The 16,901-nt window shown below is 42.0% G+C and overlaps 1 long non-coding RNA gene across 2 annotated transcripts in view; it reads right to left on the reverse strand.

The window, feature by feature from the left end:
• The window catches only part of LOC136145577 (uncharacterized), an 85,480-nt gene that overhangs the window by 30,102 nt on the left and 38,477 nt on the right, over positions 1 to 16,901 (reverse strand). For both annotated transcript variants that reach the window (XR_010658808.1, XR_010658809.1), the window contains exon 2: positions 8,261 to 8,342. This is a non-coding gene — a long non-coding RNA (uncharacterized lncRNA). The remainder of the gene's footprint in view (positions 1 to 8,260; positions 8,343 to 16,901) is intronic.

A 16,901-nucleotide genomic window follows, 5' to 3' on the forward strand; every position in this document is an offset into this window, starting at 1 on the left:
TAGAATGTACTCCAACAATGAATTTTAATGTAAACTATGGACTCTGGGGGTAATGATGCCTCAATGTAGGCTCATCAGGGTAACAAATTTACCACTCTGGTAGGAGTGTTAATAAAGGGAGGAGGAGGCTGTGTGTGGATGGAGGCAGGGGTTATATGGGAAAACTCTGTACTTTCTACTCAATTTTGTTCTGAACCTAAAACTGCTTTAAAAAATAAAGTCTAAGTTTTTTTTTGCCATATCATGTGGCTTGTGGGGTCTTAGTTCCCAGACCAAGGATTGAACCCAGGCCCTTGGCAGTGAAAGCAGAGTCCTAACCACTGGGGGAATTCCAAATTTTTTTTAAAAATCTATAATCATCATTTTCCCTACCCTAACCCACACCACATATTTAAAAATCTGATCTTTTACTAAGTCCTTGGTTCAAACAATAAGATTCACTTGGGCTTACTGAAGCAGGAAGAAAATTTTTATTAAAGGAACTCTTAACTCATCTACTTCAGTTTTGTAACACGCCAATCAACCCTCTCCATTAAGCTAAAGTGAGCTTTCTAAAATGCATTCCTGGCACTTCTCTGGTGGTCCAATGGCTAAGACTCCGCGTTCCCAAGGCAAGGGGCCTAGGTTTGAGCCCTTGTCAGGGAATTCGATCCCACATGCTGCAACTACGACCTGGCACAGCCAGATAAATAAGTGTTTTAAGTGCATTACTAAAACCCTGCAATAGATTTCATTTGTTCTTGGGGCAAAGTTTAGACAGTTAGGAGATGCTGTGAGTGCCCTGCTCACAACCCATTGGCTCACCCCGGATATCGCCGACAAGCCACTCCCAAACAGGCAATGATTTTATGTCTCTCGGACTGCCTGAGGACATTCTCAGAGAAGCTAGGGCAGGTCCTCAGGGACAACCTCCAGCCCACAAAGGACAAGAGTGCTGGGTGAATGGCCCTTCTTCCTCACATCACATCACTGTGACAGCTAAGGGGCATGCCCTACATGGCCTCTCAGGGGGCTCCAGCGGCCATGAGCGTCAACTGCCCAGAGCAGTACCCTGCAGGTTAACACAACCTTTATAGGCTTTCTTCCTTCTTTGTTTTACTTCCCCATTGCTTCACCATGCTTTTTGGAACCACTTTCCAAATAAACTACTTCCACCCAAACCCTTGCCCCAGTTCCAGCTTTTGGGAACTATCCAACCTAAGATAGTGCCCTTACATGATCTAAAATTCCCTTCATCATCAGGGCCCTGCTTCCATTTCCAACATTAGCCTTTACCACTTCCCAATCTGCACGGTGTTCTCAAGATGCAGAGAACTTCTTTCAGTTCACTTCATGCTGTCACTCTTCTAGGCCTTTACATGTTCATTCTTCTCCTAGAACACTCTATCTTCTACTCTTCATCTGACTAACTTACTACTCAACCCTGAAATATCTGCTTAAATATCACTTACTCTAGGACGCCTTCCTGAGTTTCCAAGTTCATGCTTTGTGTTCCTTCTATCTGCTCTCAAGTCATCCTATGCTTCCCAAATATAGCATTTATTATATGATTTTGTAAGTTTCCTTAGTTTTTCTGCTTCCACCAGAACTCACTAAATTTCAGGGGTACTTGTTCTTTATTGCATCAGAACAAACTACCACAGTTCTAAGTCCAAAACAAAACTTTATGATTGGGCCCAGCACATGACAGTTGCCAAAAAATATCCATGGAAATGGAAAGAATTTGAAACAGTGCTCAAAACAAGTTACAGGGTAACGTAGCCAAACTGTCAGAACACAGTTCAGAAAAGGAGCACAAGATGCTGTAGTTCAACTTCCTCCTGATTGTCATCTGAGTCACTCTGAGGAACACAGGATGGACCAACCTCCAACTCCAGAAGTCATGGAGACAGCTTTCAATAAATATGACACAAATTATGTAGATCTATGGATAGCATCACTGTCAAGATAATTTATAATTCATAAACTGATTTACAGTGAGCCTTAATAAGTTAGCAGCAGGCCCTTAAGATCCAATAATGAATTTCTGTAATTTACAACAGATCAAACAGGCTGTATCAGAATAGGTTAACTGCAGCGTCAAACAGCAAAATAAAGTCCACTCAGGCCTGGCAGCTCTCCTTCAAGTGGTGACTCAGTGACTTCAGTCAGCAAGGGGGAGGAGGGAAGAGGGAAGACAGAGAGTATGAAGGAGCTCACATCTGATATTTAACTGCCTTTGCCCTGAGGTAAGCACATTCCCTTCCACTTACATTCCTCTGCAAGTACCAGTCACATGTTCCAACCAAGATACAAGCTTAGAGACTTGCTAATGTAGCTCCTGGCTGGGAACCTGCTCTCCAACAACTGTCCTAGGCCATGGGAGAGAAACACAGACCTTTGGTGGTCACCTAGCTGCCTCTGCCACAGGAAACTGAACTGTAGCGACAGCACCTTCTTCGTATTAAACGGAGACAGAGTCAAAGATGGACATCGCTAGCTTCTCTCACAAGGACTCACAACATTCTCTACTCTTGTAGATTTCCCTGTTTCTAGTTTCACGCTGTTCTACCCCCACCTCCACTTTCCATTGATCATACAGTGTCCTTTCAGAGTAGTTGCTCTAAATTCACACCTACCCCATTTAAATCACACCAATGGCTCTGAAGTACTTTTAGGATGAAGTGCACCTTCCTCAGCATGACATCAAAGGCCCACCAGGGACTGGCTTCAGCCTACTCCTCCAGTCTTGTCCCCTGCCACTCCTTCTCTCATGAAAGGCTCCAAACTACCTGCAGTTCCCCCAAAGCACCAGGCAACTTCGTGCCTTCATGCTTGTGCGTCCATCTGAAATGCCCTATCCCCTTGTCCCAGAGCACACTTATGTTACTCTTCAAGATTCTTCCTCTGTGAATCCACATTCCCCACCCCACCCCAACTATAGTTAACCATTTTTTCCTTTGAGCCATCACTTTTCTTGGCACATACATTAACCATCACTACACTACAACTACTTGCTTTAAACATCTATCCTACCTACTAGACTGTGAACTTCTTAACTTCAGGGCCCAAGTCTTTTCATGTGTTTTCAGAGCCTACAAAATATCCAATATGTATCAGGAGCTCCATAAAATGTTTGACAAATGTGTTAATGCATGTATACACATGTGAAGGAATCACAAGTCATGCAGAGTGAATCTTGAGGGATGACATTCTTTTGCTGCTTATAGAAGCCAACAGATGAAGATATTATTTCCAAGCCCATAACTATGCCTCTGGGGCCTCTAATTTCAATGAAGCTTGTGGACTAACTGCATGAACAATTTCATTCTGATTTCAGATTCAACTGGGAAGTCAAAACAATATTTTCTCATTTTCGCTATAAATTTAAACCAAACATGCAAAACAAACTCAGACACCGAGATGGAACAGCAAGCAGGAGGGGGTTCCTGTCCAATGAGACATCAGCCCAATAGAAAATCTATGTCCAGTCTCAACAGCTTTCTGTGGATGAAGATGGATTCAAAGTTTGTTTAGCTTTTTTATTTTTTTTAATAATTAGAACCAGATGAAAATAGGTGAGGTGGTTTTATTAAAGAACTTTTTATGGAAAAAATGAATATAGTTGGCCATCTGGTATTCACAGGTTCCACATCTTCGGATAAGGAGGGCCAACTGCACTAGGCCATTTTATACCAGAGACCTGAACATCCTCAAATTTTGGTCTCACTGAGGGTCCTGGAACCAATCCCCCCATGGATGCTGAGGGACTACTATATTCACACATTTCCTCAATTAAAATGTCAATATTTATACCAAAAATAGAAGTGCTCTACATATCAGAAGACAATGACTTAATATAACCTCTCCTAACCTGCCTAGCAAACTTTGATATAAATCATGCATCATAGTTTCAATGCTTGAGTCTAACTATATATTCACAGTCCCATCCTACATGGCTCAGTCCGGTTAATTTTATTCACCAGGGAGATGCTAGGAAATAACATTGATTAGGATGTAATATATACATTGTGTATATACAGTATATACAATATATACATTGATTGAGATGTTAGGTGTTTTATATTATATTTTTTCAGTCTCCCCGTGTGTTAATTGCTTAGTAACATCCAACTCTTTGCAACCCCATGGACTGTAGCCCGCCAGGGTCCTCTGTCCATGAAATTCTTCAGGCCAGAATACTGAAGTGGGTTGCCATTTCCTTCTCTAGAGGATCTTCCTGACCCAGGGATAAACCAGGTCTCCTGCATTGCAGGCGGATGCTTTACTACCTGAGCTACTAGAACCTGTGAATACCAGACGGCCAACAATGTTCATCTTTTCCATAAAAAGTTCTTTAATAAAACCACCTCACCTATTTTCATCTGGTTCTTATTATTTAAAACATTTAAAATTTAAACAAACTTTGAATCCATCTTCATCCACAGGAAACTGTTGAGACTGGACATAGTCTACTTTGTTTATATTTACTATCTTTTTTAATCTCCCTAACAACCTCACAAGGAATTCCAGTAAATCCCAGACAGGTTTTAGGCTGCCCAGCACCTAAACTTGCAAATGTTTGAGGAATTCTCTATCTTAGGAGTCTTGCTGGAGGCAGCTTGACTTCCTCTAAAATGATGGAAAGCCAGGTACTCACTTTCTAAGACTCCCTTACAACTAGGAAGTTAGTATGAGACCTGTGTCACCAATACAGGAGATGTAAGAGACACGGGTTTGATCCCTGGGTCAGGAAGATCCCCTGGAGGAGGGCACAGCAACCCACTCCAGTATTCTTGTCTGGAGAATTCCATGGACAGAGGAGCCTGGCAGCCTACAGTCCATAGGGTCACAGTGAACCAGACACGACTGAAGTGACTTGGCACACACACATGTACCACCTATCAGATGGAGTGATCCAGTCCTGAGTCAGAAGCTAGTGACCCAGAGAAACAGCAACAATGAAGAATCTCTGCTAATTAAATGATTTGTGTGGTCACATGGAATATAGAACCAATGAATGGATAATATGACAGCCAAAACAATCATCGACCAACATGAGCAGTATGGGGAATTCCATTCCAAGGACTGCATAAAAGAGTGGTTTCTTCTTATGTCACTGGACAGAACGAAGACAGTAATAAGCACAAATTCTTACATCTTACCCACATGACATACACTGATATCCAAAACTATAAAACTTGAAAAATAAAGCTCTCGCGTTTTTTACCACCATTTAAAAATGTTTTTAAAAATAAAACTTGTATCTCTTACTGCCCCAACACTGAGACAGTAAAAAGACACACAAAGTTTGATTCTGTGGGTCACCAGATTATATGTTTAATTCATGGCCTTGCAAGACCTTTTGTGTGATATTCAGGGTACTGTGCATAAAGAATTTAACCCTAAGTACAGGCATACCTCATTCTATTGCACTTTGCCTTATTACACTTCACAGATATTTTATATATATATATATATATATATATATATATATATATATTTTTTTTTTTTTTACAAATTGAAGGTTTGTGGCAACCTGCATTATTAGAGGATAGTTAAAATTTTTTAGCAATGAAGCATTTTTAATTAAGATATATATTTAAGATATATATATATATAATTAAGTCTTTTTAGACATAATGCTATTGCATACATTACAATATAGGGTAAATAAAACTTTTACATGTACTGAAAAACCAAAAAATTTGTGTGACTCAATTTATTGTGATATCTGCTTTATTGTGGTGGTCTGAAACTGAACCTACAATATCTCCAAGGTATACTGTACTGGAATTGGGAAATATGGTATCATTTGGTCATCTCAGAGCACTCAAAAAACTCACTCACTGAATCATCAACCAAAGCTGCCACTCCCTCTTTGTCCAGTCAGACTTGTTGCAGCCTATCCTGATGATTCTGTCATTTGAGTGAGGCACCATGCAAGGAGAAGCCAGTTCATCTCCTACAATCAAACCACACTGTCCCACACTGAACACATGTGCTGAAGTGCCAACTACAAGGTCAGACTCTGATGCCACTGGTGAAACAGGCTTTGTGCCTGTTATTCAGTTCTTAGAGATGGTTGACCCTGAATATTAGGAGGAAGTAGGGATGCTGCTACATAATGAGGCTGGAAAGGGGACTGCTGGATCCAGGAGATGCTTGGGGATAACTCCTAGTACTGCCATGATGTCCAATGATCAGAATGAAAAGATACAGATAGGATTGCCGAGGGCTTGAATCACCAGGAGTGGAGGTCTGGGTCACACCACCACTGTTTGAAGAACATCAGGGGACTTCCCTGGTAGTCCAGCAGTTAAAACTCTGTACTTGCACTGCATGGGGCATGGATTCGATCCCTGGTCAGGGAACTAAGATTCCACATACCATGTAGCCAAAAATTAAAAAAAAAAAAAAAAAGAACATCAGTTTGCCAAGATAAGAGGATGTGGAATAGGGGAATGTCGAAGTCAAATATTTACTTTGGCCTTGTGACCTGATGCAGCATGTGGAATATAGCATTTATTCAGTGTTTCTTTCTTACAATGATATATATATATATGTATGTAAATACATATTTAAATTAATTTTCTCTTTCTCTCTCTTACTTAGGATATGCTGTTAATGATTAACTTTACAACTCAGCCTATAACATTAAGGAACATTGAGATGGGATCTTGCCAGACCTGAAGAAGGGATGGACACCACCTAGAGAGCTTGAATGTGGAGACAAGCAGGTGAGACTTCTGCATGAAACTTTTCACAGATGAGACTTCCCTTAGGGAAGAAGTGAGAGCATTTTAAATTATACAAACTATAGCTGCATTCAGCTGAATAGGAGAAATTTTTCTTTTGGAATATAAATATAGGGAAAAGGAGGTAGGTCACTGTTGGGCTACCAAAAGGATGGACTCCAGTCGGAAATATTTTGGGGATTTTGTTTTTTGAGATTTTTGGTTGTTTTGTTGTTGTTGTTGTTGTTTCAGGGGGGTGGTGTTTGTGGGGTTTTTGTGGGGTTTTTTGTTTGTTTGTTTGTTTGTTTTTTGGGTCATGTGGCATCTGGATCCTCTTCCTGTATTTGGAAATTCTCCACTCTTGGGAGTTTGGCTGAATGGGCAGAGCCACCTCACACTACTGACACTGAAACATTACACACTTGATTTCTCAGATTCCGTCACTGCTAAGAGTAGCAGACCACCTAAGTTCTCCAAGCAGACATGCCTTGCCCCAAGCATTGATTTGGAAGTTAGTGACACTAGTTAGAGACTGCAGAGAATCCACTGAATCAGTGGCAGGGCAGGAGGGCAGCAATCCTGAGAGGTGCCAGCTAACATCCACTGTCAGCAGCGTCAGTGTCTGGACACTGCTGTCCCCACTGGACCAGTTCTGTAACATACTTCCCCTGAAGTCCTGGCCCCTGCCTGGCCTCCCCTGTTCCTATGGATTTTCTTTTCTCTAGATTTCACGAGTTATCCAATACCGTTTTAATAAATCCCTATGGGCTTAACTGTGCAATTAAATATGTAGCTGGTTTCTGTTGTTATAAACTAAGAACTCTGGCTGATACAAGTGGATATTATCTCACTTCCCCCATGTGGAAATCAAAACTTTAGAGAAGCTAAGTGACCTACAAAATAAGATATAACCCAGGAGTGGCAGGGCTGGGTTTGAATCTAGGCCAACTGGGCTCTCTCATCTGTGCTCTTCCCACTGTGGCACACTTCAATATGCAGAACTGAAATATTTCAAATCAAAGACACTGTTAAGTTAAAGCAGAGAAAGTCATGCACAATATTTTAATGGAAGATCAGGATAAATTACTGTTTTCCAGCAACATTTTCCAAATTCCACTTATCAGTATCAACCACCAGAGTGGAAAGCCACTGGAATGCAATATTTCCATCCTCTTCAAAACAAACCTGTTTCCTTTCCCTGCCAGAGTGTGCCAGAAAAAAAAAAAAAAAAATGTTCCAAGAAAGCCAAGAAAAAGGCAAAATATAGTATCTTTTTTCTTCTTGCTATAAAGTGGAAACCATCTTTGAACAATTAATTAATTACTATATAATTAAGGGACATAACTCCAAGGAGAGTCAGATTCCTCTCTGCCGTTAAACAATTGTGTGAGTTGCACACACTCCAAGTCAACAAGACCAGCCCTTTGCCAAGAACACGGAATTGGCTCCATGCCTGTTTTGATTAGAACAACACCCTGCTTCTTCCTTCCAGAGATCTTTGGACTGGTTGTGTCTCGTACAGTGGGCACCCAATAAATGCTTACCGAACAAATACGTCTTCGCCATCTGTAAATAAGAGTTCAAAGCCTTGTAACCTGGAGTTCAGTTTTTAAGTACATGGAGGATCTGAAAAATAGAAATTATTTTCATCTTTTTTAGAGCTTCTTTCATTCACTTTTGTCAATGCTCCAAATTCCATTTCTTTATGTTGTTAGTGCTTAAGAAGATGAACTGGAGGCAAATTAAGCATAACCAACAGGGTCAGACCTTCCTTCTAAAAAGGATTCTAACCAATACAGTATACTAACGCATATATATGGAATTCAGAAAGATGGTAGCAATAACCCTATATGCAAGACAGCAAAAGAGACACAGATGTATAGAACAGTCTTTTGGACCCTGTGAGAGAAGGCGAGGGTGGGATGATTTGAGAGAATAGCACTGACACATGAATATTATCATATGTGAAACAGATCGCCAGTCCAGGTTCAGTGCATGAGATAAGTGCTCAGGGCTGGTGCACTGAGATGACCCTGAGGGATGGGATGGGGAGGGAGGTGGGAGGGGGGCTCAGGATAGGGAACACATGTACACCCATGGCTGATTCATGTCAATGTATGGCAAAAACCACTACAATATTGTAAAGTAATTAGCCTCTAATTAAAATAAATAAATTTTTAAAAATAGAAAGGATTCTAGAGAAGCAGAGAATCCATGGGACAGTGATGAAAAGCTCTGCCCAGAAGGGAGGGTGTTTTCAGCCTTTATTGCTTACTCTCAAAGAATATACACTAATAGAATTAGACATGTTATTTTCTTATTTTGTTCTTGCTCTTCAGTCACTAAATCGTATCCTACTCTTTATGACCCCTTGAACTGCAGCATGCCAGGCTCCTCTGTCCTTCACTATCTTCCCGAATTTGTTCAAATTCATGTCCATTGAATCAGTGATGCTATCTAACCATCTCATCCTCTGCCACCCACCACCTTCTCCTTTCACCTTCAGTCTTTCCCAGCTTCAGGGTCTTTTCCAATTAGTCAACTCTTTGCATCAGGTGGCCAAAGTACTGGAGCTTCAGTTTCAGCATCAAAAGAAAGACAACGACCTTTCACTCTCAGAGTCTGGGATTCCCTTCTACCTACTCTGGGAAATCATTTAGATCAGATAAACATTTTCATCCCCTCCAGGATCAGTATGCAGTTATTCTGAAAATAAACTTTAGAACTACCCTGTACCACAAACTCCCACTCCTGTTTCTTATCTTTTTAAAAAAATCTTCACCTGGAGGCAGAGTGCGGGCAGAATAATGCCTTGTTCCTCACACACTCCCCAACCCCATGTCCTCATTCCAGTGCTTGCAACCTATGAATATGTCACTTCACACAGAAAAAGAGACCTTAAAGATGTGATTATGGTTAAGGATCTTAAAATAGGGAAATTATCCTGGATTATCTGGGTGGGCTTCATTCTATCACAGTAGTCCTTAGAAGTGAGAAATCTTCTTGGCTGTGTTAGAGAGAAGAAAGGGAAGGAGAGATCGGAAGGGTAAGGGAGACTCAGCCTACCATTCCTGGCTTTGAACGGAGAGGTGTCTGGAACAGCCCTCAGCTGACAGTCAACAAGGATTCAGGGATCACAGTCCTACAACAGCAAGGAACTAAATTCTGTCAACAATCCAAATGAGGAAGGAAACAAGTCCCCCCTTAGTGACTCTAGAAAGGAACGCAGCCTGTGGACACCAGGATTTTAGCCCCATGAGAACATGTCAGACTTCTAGAGAACCATAAGATAATGCATCTGTGGTGTTTAAACTGCTAAGTTTGTGGTAATTGGTTACAGCAACAATAAAAAATGAATTCAAGACATAAGCCACCACCTGAGATCTAATTATTCTTTGCCTGTCCCAGTTCACTTTTAGAAACAAGGATTCAGGCAAGCCAAGGGAAGTGAGTCGGCTTTTGTTGTTGCTATTATTTGCTTCTTTTCTCATCTGTTTGCCTGACCAGCCCTGCCTGCCTCTGGAGTGAGTGCTCACATCTTCTTTCCTGTGTGAAATTCCTCCCGAATGAGTGGGCCACCAGGTTGTGGACTGATCAGTATCTGAGCTAATAAAGAAGGCAGTTTCTCCTCAGTGAATCACAGAATGTTGGAACTAGTTAGGGGACAATCCTACTTAGTGAAGTAAACAGATGCCCAGTTAAAATGATTTCCTTGGGGGAATACCCGATGAGCTACTTCAGACCTGGGACTCTGAAACCAGTTTTTTGGCTTTCAGTTTGGATCACGATTTCCATCACACTGGTGATTCAAAGAATCAGCCCTGGATGTGCATAAAATCATGAGAGAGCTTTTAGGAAAAAACAGGGATGCCAGGTCCCCACCCAGGGGATTCTGATTCAATTGGTCAGCAGCAGGGTCTAAATCAGTATTATTTTTTAAAAGCTCTCCTGTTCTAACGTGCTTTACATCAGGCCTCTGAATTTTGGCCCCATCTCAGTGCACACTGAATTCTACTAAAAGGTCCAGATGAATGATAATTAATGTCCAATGTAAGAAAGAGACCAGAACCAGTGTTATTCCTGGTTACACAGGGTTTCGCTAGATACAAAGCAAAAGCAAAATGCTTAATTGGATTTCACATGTTCTTCTCTAAAAGAAGTTCTCTTTTTCCTCGTGCTCATTTACCTTGTGAGAGAAGGCTTTCTGCCACCTGGAATGTTTGACAGCTGACTCCATTTCCAGCCTGGGATCCTATGCTGTCACTGTATCTTATTCCTCTCCACGTCTCTCGGAATTAAACACCGTCCTCGAACCTCAGTCCCAGGGGCCGACAGCCCTCTCCTGGTCACCTATGGCCAACAGAGGACCTCCCCACACTGTGCTAGGCCTGTAGCCAGCCCTCGTCCTCCTCCCCAGAAGGTCTGCTACTGAAACTTGGCCCATGCCAAGATCAGGTTGTTGGTGTCCACCAAAGTGGCGCTTGTACACAGAAAGAGATTATTAGCAGACGCTTTGATTTTTAAGATTAACATTTGGTTTATCAAAGTTAAATTTTAAAGCCTAGTATTTCTAGTATAAACCTTGATATTTTAGATATTAATCAAACAAAATTCAACAATCATTTTTAAGATGTGCTTTCACAAATTAATTAAATGCCCTTAAGATGGCAACCCACTCCAGAGTTCTTGCCTGGAGAGTCCCAGGGACAGCAGAGCCTGGTGGGCTGCCGTCTATGGGGTCACACAGAGTTGGACACAACTGAAGTGACTTAGCAGTAGCAGCAGCAAATAGTATAAAACTGACTTTGTAGATTTAGTATATTTTACTTTTAATTTTTTTTCTATTAATGAGACCTTTCATTTGGCTCTCAAGTCACTATAATATAATGCCAATTCATCATATCTTTTGAACCTAATAGAATTATGTTGTAAACTTTTGCACTTTATTGCTTAAGTTGGCAAATTCTGTCAACTCTTCAGCAAGGCCGTAACTCACACATTTTTAAATAGCCTCCTTTGGATCCCACACGGCTCTCTTGGTTTTGTTTGACTCTGTAGTCTTTAGACTCTGTGCCACTGACCACCCCCCCCACCACCACCACCATCATAGGCTAACAGCACCCACACCAGTGCCTTGCCTTGTACTCAGTTTTTGACCCTCCTTTAGTGTTAGCTGCTCAGTCATGTCTGACTCTGTGTGACCCCATGCACTGTAGCCAGCCAGGTTTCTCTGTCCATGGGATTTTCCAGACAAGAATACTGGAGTGGGTTGCCATTTCCTTCTCCAGTGGATCTTCATGACCAAGGGATTGAACCCAGGTCAGCCACATTGCAGGTAGAGTCTTCACTGTCTGAGCCACCAGGCTGGTGGAAACACCCCTTCCTAGACCAAGTTCCAGTGCTGGGACCCGACCTCTGCATGTTACTCTTCTTTATCTTTCTTTATTGCACTCTCCCTGTTCTTTACCCACCCATCAAGTCTCATCTCAGATCCCACCTGCCTTCACCACGGTCCAGGGTGATTCCTCTCTCTTCCACACATGTGCCACCATTGCTGATACTATTCATTTTATATTACCTTGCACCTCATATTATTGCTAGATAACTTTTCCTGCTATTTTTTTCCCCTGTCTTTTCTTGCCTAGATTAGAAACTCTTAGAAGGTAACAGCTGTGTTTCAGAGCATTTGTATCTCTGCTTCTGGCCTAGCATGGTGCCTTGGGCATGATGACAGCTGAGTAAGACCCAGAGGGCATGTGTAAATTCTGCTCCTGCCCAATAGGCTATGGATGGTCAATGACAATTGAGCAGTATTAATTTAAACGAACCCATGGCAATTGAGATCCATGGCACATTCTTATCAGGGGCTAGCATGGCATTCTGCTTCTCAGATTTCTGGCTGCTGATTTACTGACTTCAGCCAGCTAGTAAATTTCAGACGAGTCATATCTGGTACTGATTTTCCATCCTGAAATTACAATGCCTGTAGTTGTTCAAACACTTCTGTCTGAAAAATCTCCTCCCATGTGCCTTACTCCTACTGAGAAGAAAATGCTGAATAACATATTTCAGCATGCCTTACTTATGGACAATGAGTATGTGTGGAGAGGCAGGAAATGAGAGAAGCAACTCACAATTCTAGGTTTAGTTGTGTCAGGACTACATGGGAAAACAGACCATATTTTTATCAAAACTAAGTTTGCTGTTCCTTGATATATGCAGAAAGGCAAAAGAGTATCAATAGTTCCATCTATCCAGAGGAAGAAAATAGAAGAAAACATTCACACGACAAATGAACCACGTGTACAACCAAATCCCCAGACCTGAGATGTCTCTGATTTACTGCAGGAAACAGGGGAGTCTCTCAATTCAACTATTGGTCTGGCTGGCGTGGTTTTAATTGAAAGCAGTTGCCCTCCCCACCCAGCCCCAAGAATGACTCATCACCTGCCCCCCAGGCCAAGTGTTTTACAAAATATTCTGCATCACCATGGCAACAGCCAAACATCTGCCCTCACTCGGGTGTGGTTAGACTGAATACTACTGCCTTTTTTTTTTTTTTTTTGGTATCTGTTTGACTAGTTATAGATTTGAAATAATAATCACAGGAAGAGGCCATGTGGTACAAGAGAGCTGTCACCATAGCAGTGCAAGAAGCAAAATGAAAAGGAGACCCAAAACAACACAATTAATTTTTTGTTACCAAAAATAAATAGGTAATAACTTTTAAATTCTGTTAACAAAATGTATGTCTCTCCTGTGACATTAGCCACACATAACACCGAACTACCTGAGGAAGATGGGAAATAGAGATAATGATAGTTACTGAGGTTTTACTATGAGGCGTCCTAATCCTCACAGCATCACTTATTTTTATTCCTGTTTTACAGATGCAAAATCTGAGACACTCGGAGATGAAGGTTACACAACAGGTAAATTACAGAGCAAGGATTCAAACTCTGAAGTCTGAGCTAAGGACCCACCCTCATAACCACTACATCTGATTACCACAGGTGAAAGGAAGATCCTCATGCGTCTTCTGGCTGTGTTATTTGTTGATTTCTTTTGCCAACTAAAGTTAAATTATTTCAAGGCTTTGAAGACTAAAACAGGATAGATTTCTAATTTGTCAGTTAGCTGATAAACAAGCAAAAACTGAGGAAGTGGTAGAGTAGAGACCCAGCTGGTAGGATGGACATGTTCCACTCACAGATGCATGGAGAAAGTTCTGTTTGCTGCTAATCAACCTAAATTCCTCCTTATGCTTGGCATCATTACTGCTCCACACCCAAGGATTCCACCCAATTTGACCAGGCATCTTACAAACCCAGCCCACATCCCGAGGGGGCTTCTGCTGGGGATGGATCAGCACAACTCCACCGCCATGACTGGAAACACAACCCACAGAACCTATCCTACCAACAGAGGGCCATCGGGGACACCCATGACAACCTAATGCCCTGAAGTAAAGTTCTCATTTGCCAGAACACCCCTCTCACTTCTTGAATTGCTTGAACTCAAGACAGGGCTACTAGCTTTGGGTCCAGAGCCATTATTTGAGAAGATAAAAAGGGAGGCAATGACCACATTCATTTAATGCTCAGCTAAGAGATCTGGTTGAACCTAAATTCAAATGCCAACTGGGGATTAAATGGAATCACTTTTTTTAGGCATTGAAGTAATTTAAGCATTCTGACATTGTTGGCTAGCAGTTTTCTTAGACCTAATTCAGATCATGAAGCAACTATGGGCTTAATGCTTTGTGCTGTGTCATAATGCAAAATGGTTATGCCACAGAAGCAAGGGCATTAACCTATTACTGTGAGACCTGTCCTGGAGAGGTCAGCAACCTGTGATTGCCAGAAATTCGTCTCACCATTACAGTGCACACCCTACAGCGGGCCTGTTCGAGCTCATCACCCACCTCGGCAGTTGACTGCCTCTATGGACTGGGTAAGTTACTTTATGCTCTGTCCCTCAGTTTCATTACTCAAAATAGGGGGATAGTAATACCTCCTACCTTTTTAGATGGTTCTGAGGATCAGGGACACTAACTCACACCAGGTGCTCCCTGGACACCCTGCCACACATTTCAGTCTTAGATTTAAGAACTTTGTCGTTCAGTTGAGCTTACTTATTTCCTTCTGAGCTCAGTCTGACCCCTGAGATATGCTTTGTTTGGAAGGTCAGTTTGTCTGCTAACTGGGAGTGTGTGTGCATGGGCTCAGCCACTCAGTTGTGTCCAACTCTTGCTATTCTATGGACGGTAGCCTGAGAGGCTTCTCTGTCCATGGGATTCACCAGGCAAGAATACTGGACTGGGTTGCTATGCCCTCCTCAAGGGGATCTTCCCAACCCAGGGATAGAACCCTTGTCTCCTGCATCTTCTGCACTGGCAGGTGGATTCTTTACCATTGTGCAACCTGTGAAGCCTATGAATTGGGAGGACACTGTATAAGAAGAGGTCTTTTAAATTTTATCAATTTGTCTCTCTTTTGCTCATGTTTAGTTTTTCTAAAGTATTTACAGCCAAAGGGGCCTCCCCAGAATATCGGAGCCCTAAAAGGGCAATGTAAGAGCTGCAAGAGATGTGGATTTGATTCCTGGGTTGGGAAGATTCCCTGTAAAAGGAAATGGCAAACCACTCCAGTATTCTTTCTGGGAAAATCCCATGGACAGAGGCTCTCGACAGGCTACAGACTGTGGGGTCACAAAGAGTCAGACACAGCTGAGCACACACATACATACATTAACAGGGCAAAGTCTAGCACAGTTTCTTTTCAAAATCCTGTGATTCTGATCACAGTCCCAACCAAGCACCTGGATCAAGTTCAAAGGGCAGTGGAGTAGGGCAGGAGCAGAGGGGTCAGACGGATTTCAGAAAAACAAACCATAATGTTTCTTTGCTGTGAACTCACTAATGCAAGAATGGCCAGCTCTAAGGAATGGGACCCGATCCCCACTGTTTTTACTCACAACACTCTTCAGTGAGAGGGGTGCACGCTGCCATCAACATTCTCACATTTCTTCAGAATTCCTACAAAGAATGGATCTAATGTAACGGTCTGGGGGACGATGCGGGAGGGCATGGGTACTTGCCTTGCGGTTTCATTTACAACAGCAAAAAGATTTGCTTTACTTAGCGGCATATTTACTTATTTGCTTGCACAGCCACGGAGCAGGTTCTCATGAGGAGAATGAGGGGCCAATGTCCCCCAAATCGCTCCTTGATTACTGCCACTTCTCTCGTTTCCCACTCTATGGCAAAGTGGTAAATTATTAATACATTAAGAATGCGCATCAATTATGCTTTAAGGGTATTTTGAGAATTTCCTATATTCCCACGCTCCCCTTCCCCACCAAGATCAATGAGGCATCCTGGAATATTTCAAAACTAGGTTTTGTCTAGATGTGTTAGAAAAGGGAAAAGGCAGGCCATAGAAATGCTATTTGACCAGAGACATTCTCCTGATTTTAAGAAATTCCTCTTGAATTTTCAGCTAAATACCCCAATATAACAGGCATGTCTCATCCACTAGCTTGAAACGTTTCTCAAGAATGGGCCTAAAACTGCTAAAACTAGTAAGATCATGTATGCTCCAGTTCAGTAACAGGAGTTCGTGGGAGATGGGACTTTCAGTAACTTTGCTTTACTGGGCTTTTGCTTCCCAGCTCCTCGACACAGGAAGGGCTGGACATACAATGACTGTTACGGTTTCTAGGTACAGGTGTGGTTAAGATGTTCTGCATACCAGGTGGTGGCTAACTCAAATGCCTTGGAGCTGGTAGATAACAAGACAGAGTCCCTGGGGTACATCCCCAACTCAGTGCTGCTTTATTGCTGCTGTGTAGGAAAAGCAGGGGATTTTTAGACATTCCCACGTTTTCACAAGAAGGCAGAAATTCAGAGTGTTGTGCAAAATCTCCTGAATTTTAAAGTTGGCAAATTGCTAAAATGTTTTTCAAGGACAGCATGGATGACCAAATAGGTAATTCACAACCTCTGACCATAGCAGACACCCTGGAACATTTGCACCTGACCTTTAAAGGTTTGGTGACCTTGGAGCACTCATGATATTACTTTAGTGTCCCATGTTATTATTTGTTTGGGTACCTAAAGGCTTGGCTATTATACATCCATTATCTCATTTCATCCCCCACAATAACACTGATTTAGGGACTAGT

This window comes from Muntiacus reevesi, chromosome 1, assembly GCF_963930625.1.
Source record: "Muntiacus reevesi chromosome 1, mMunRee1.1, whole genome shotgun sequence".
Classification (NCBI taxonomy): domain Eukaryota; kingdom Metazoa; phylum Chordata; class Mammalia; order Artiodactyla; family Cervidae; genus Muntiacus; species Muntiacus reevesi.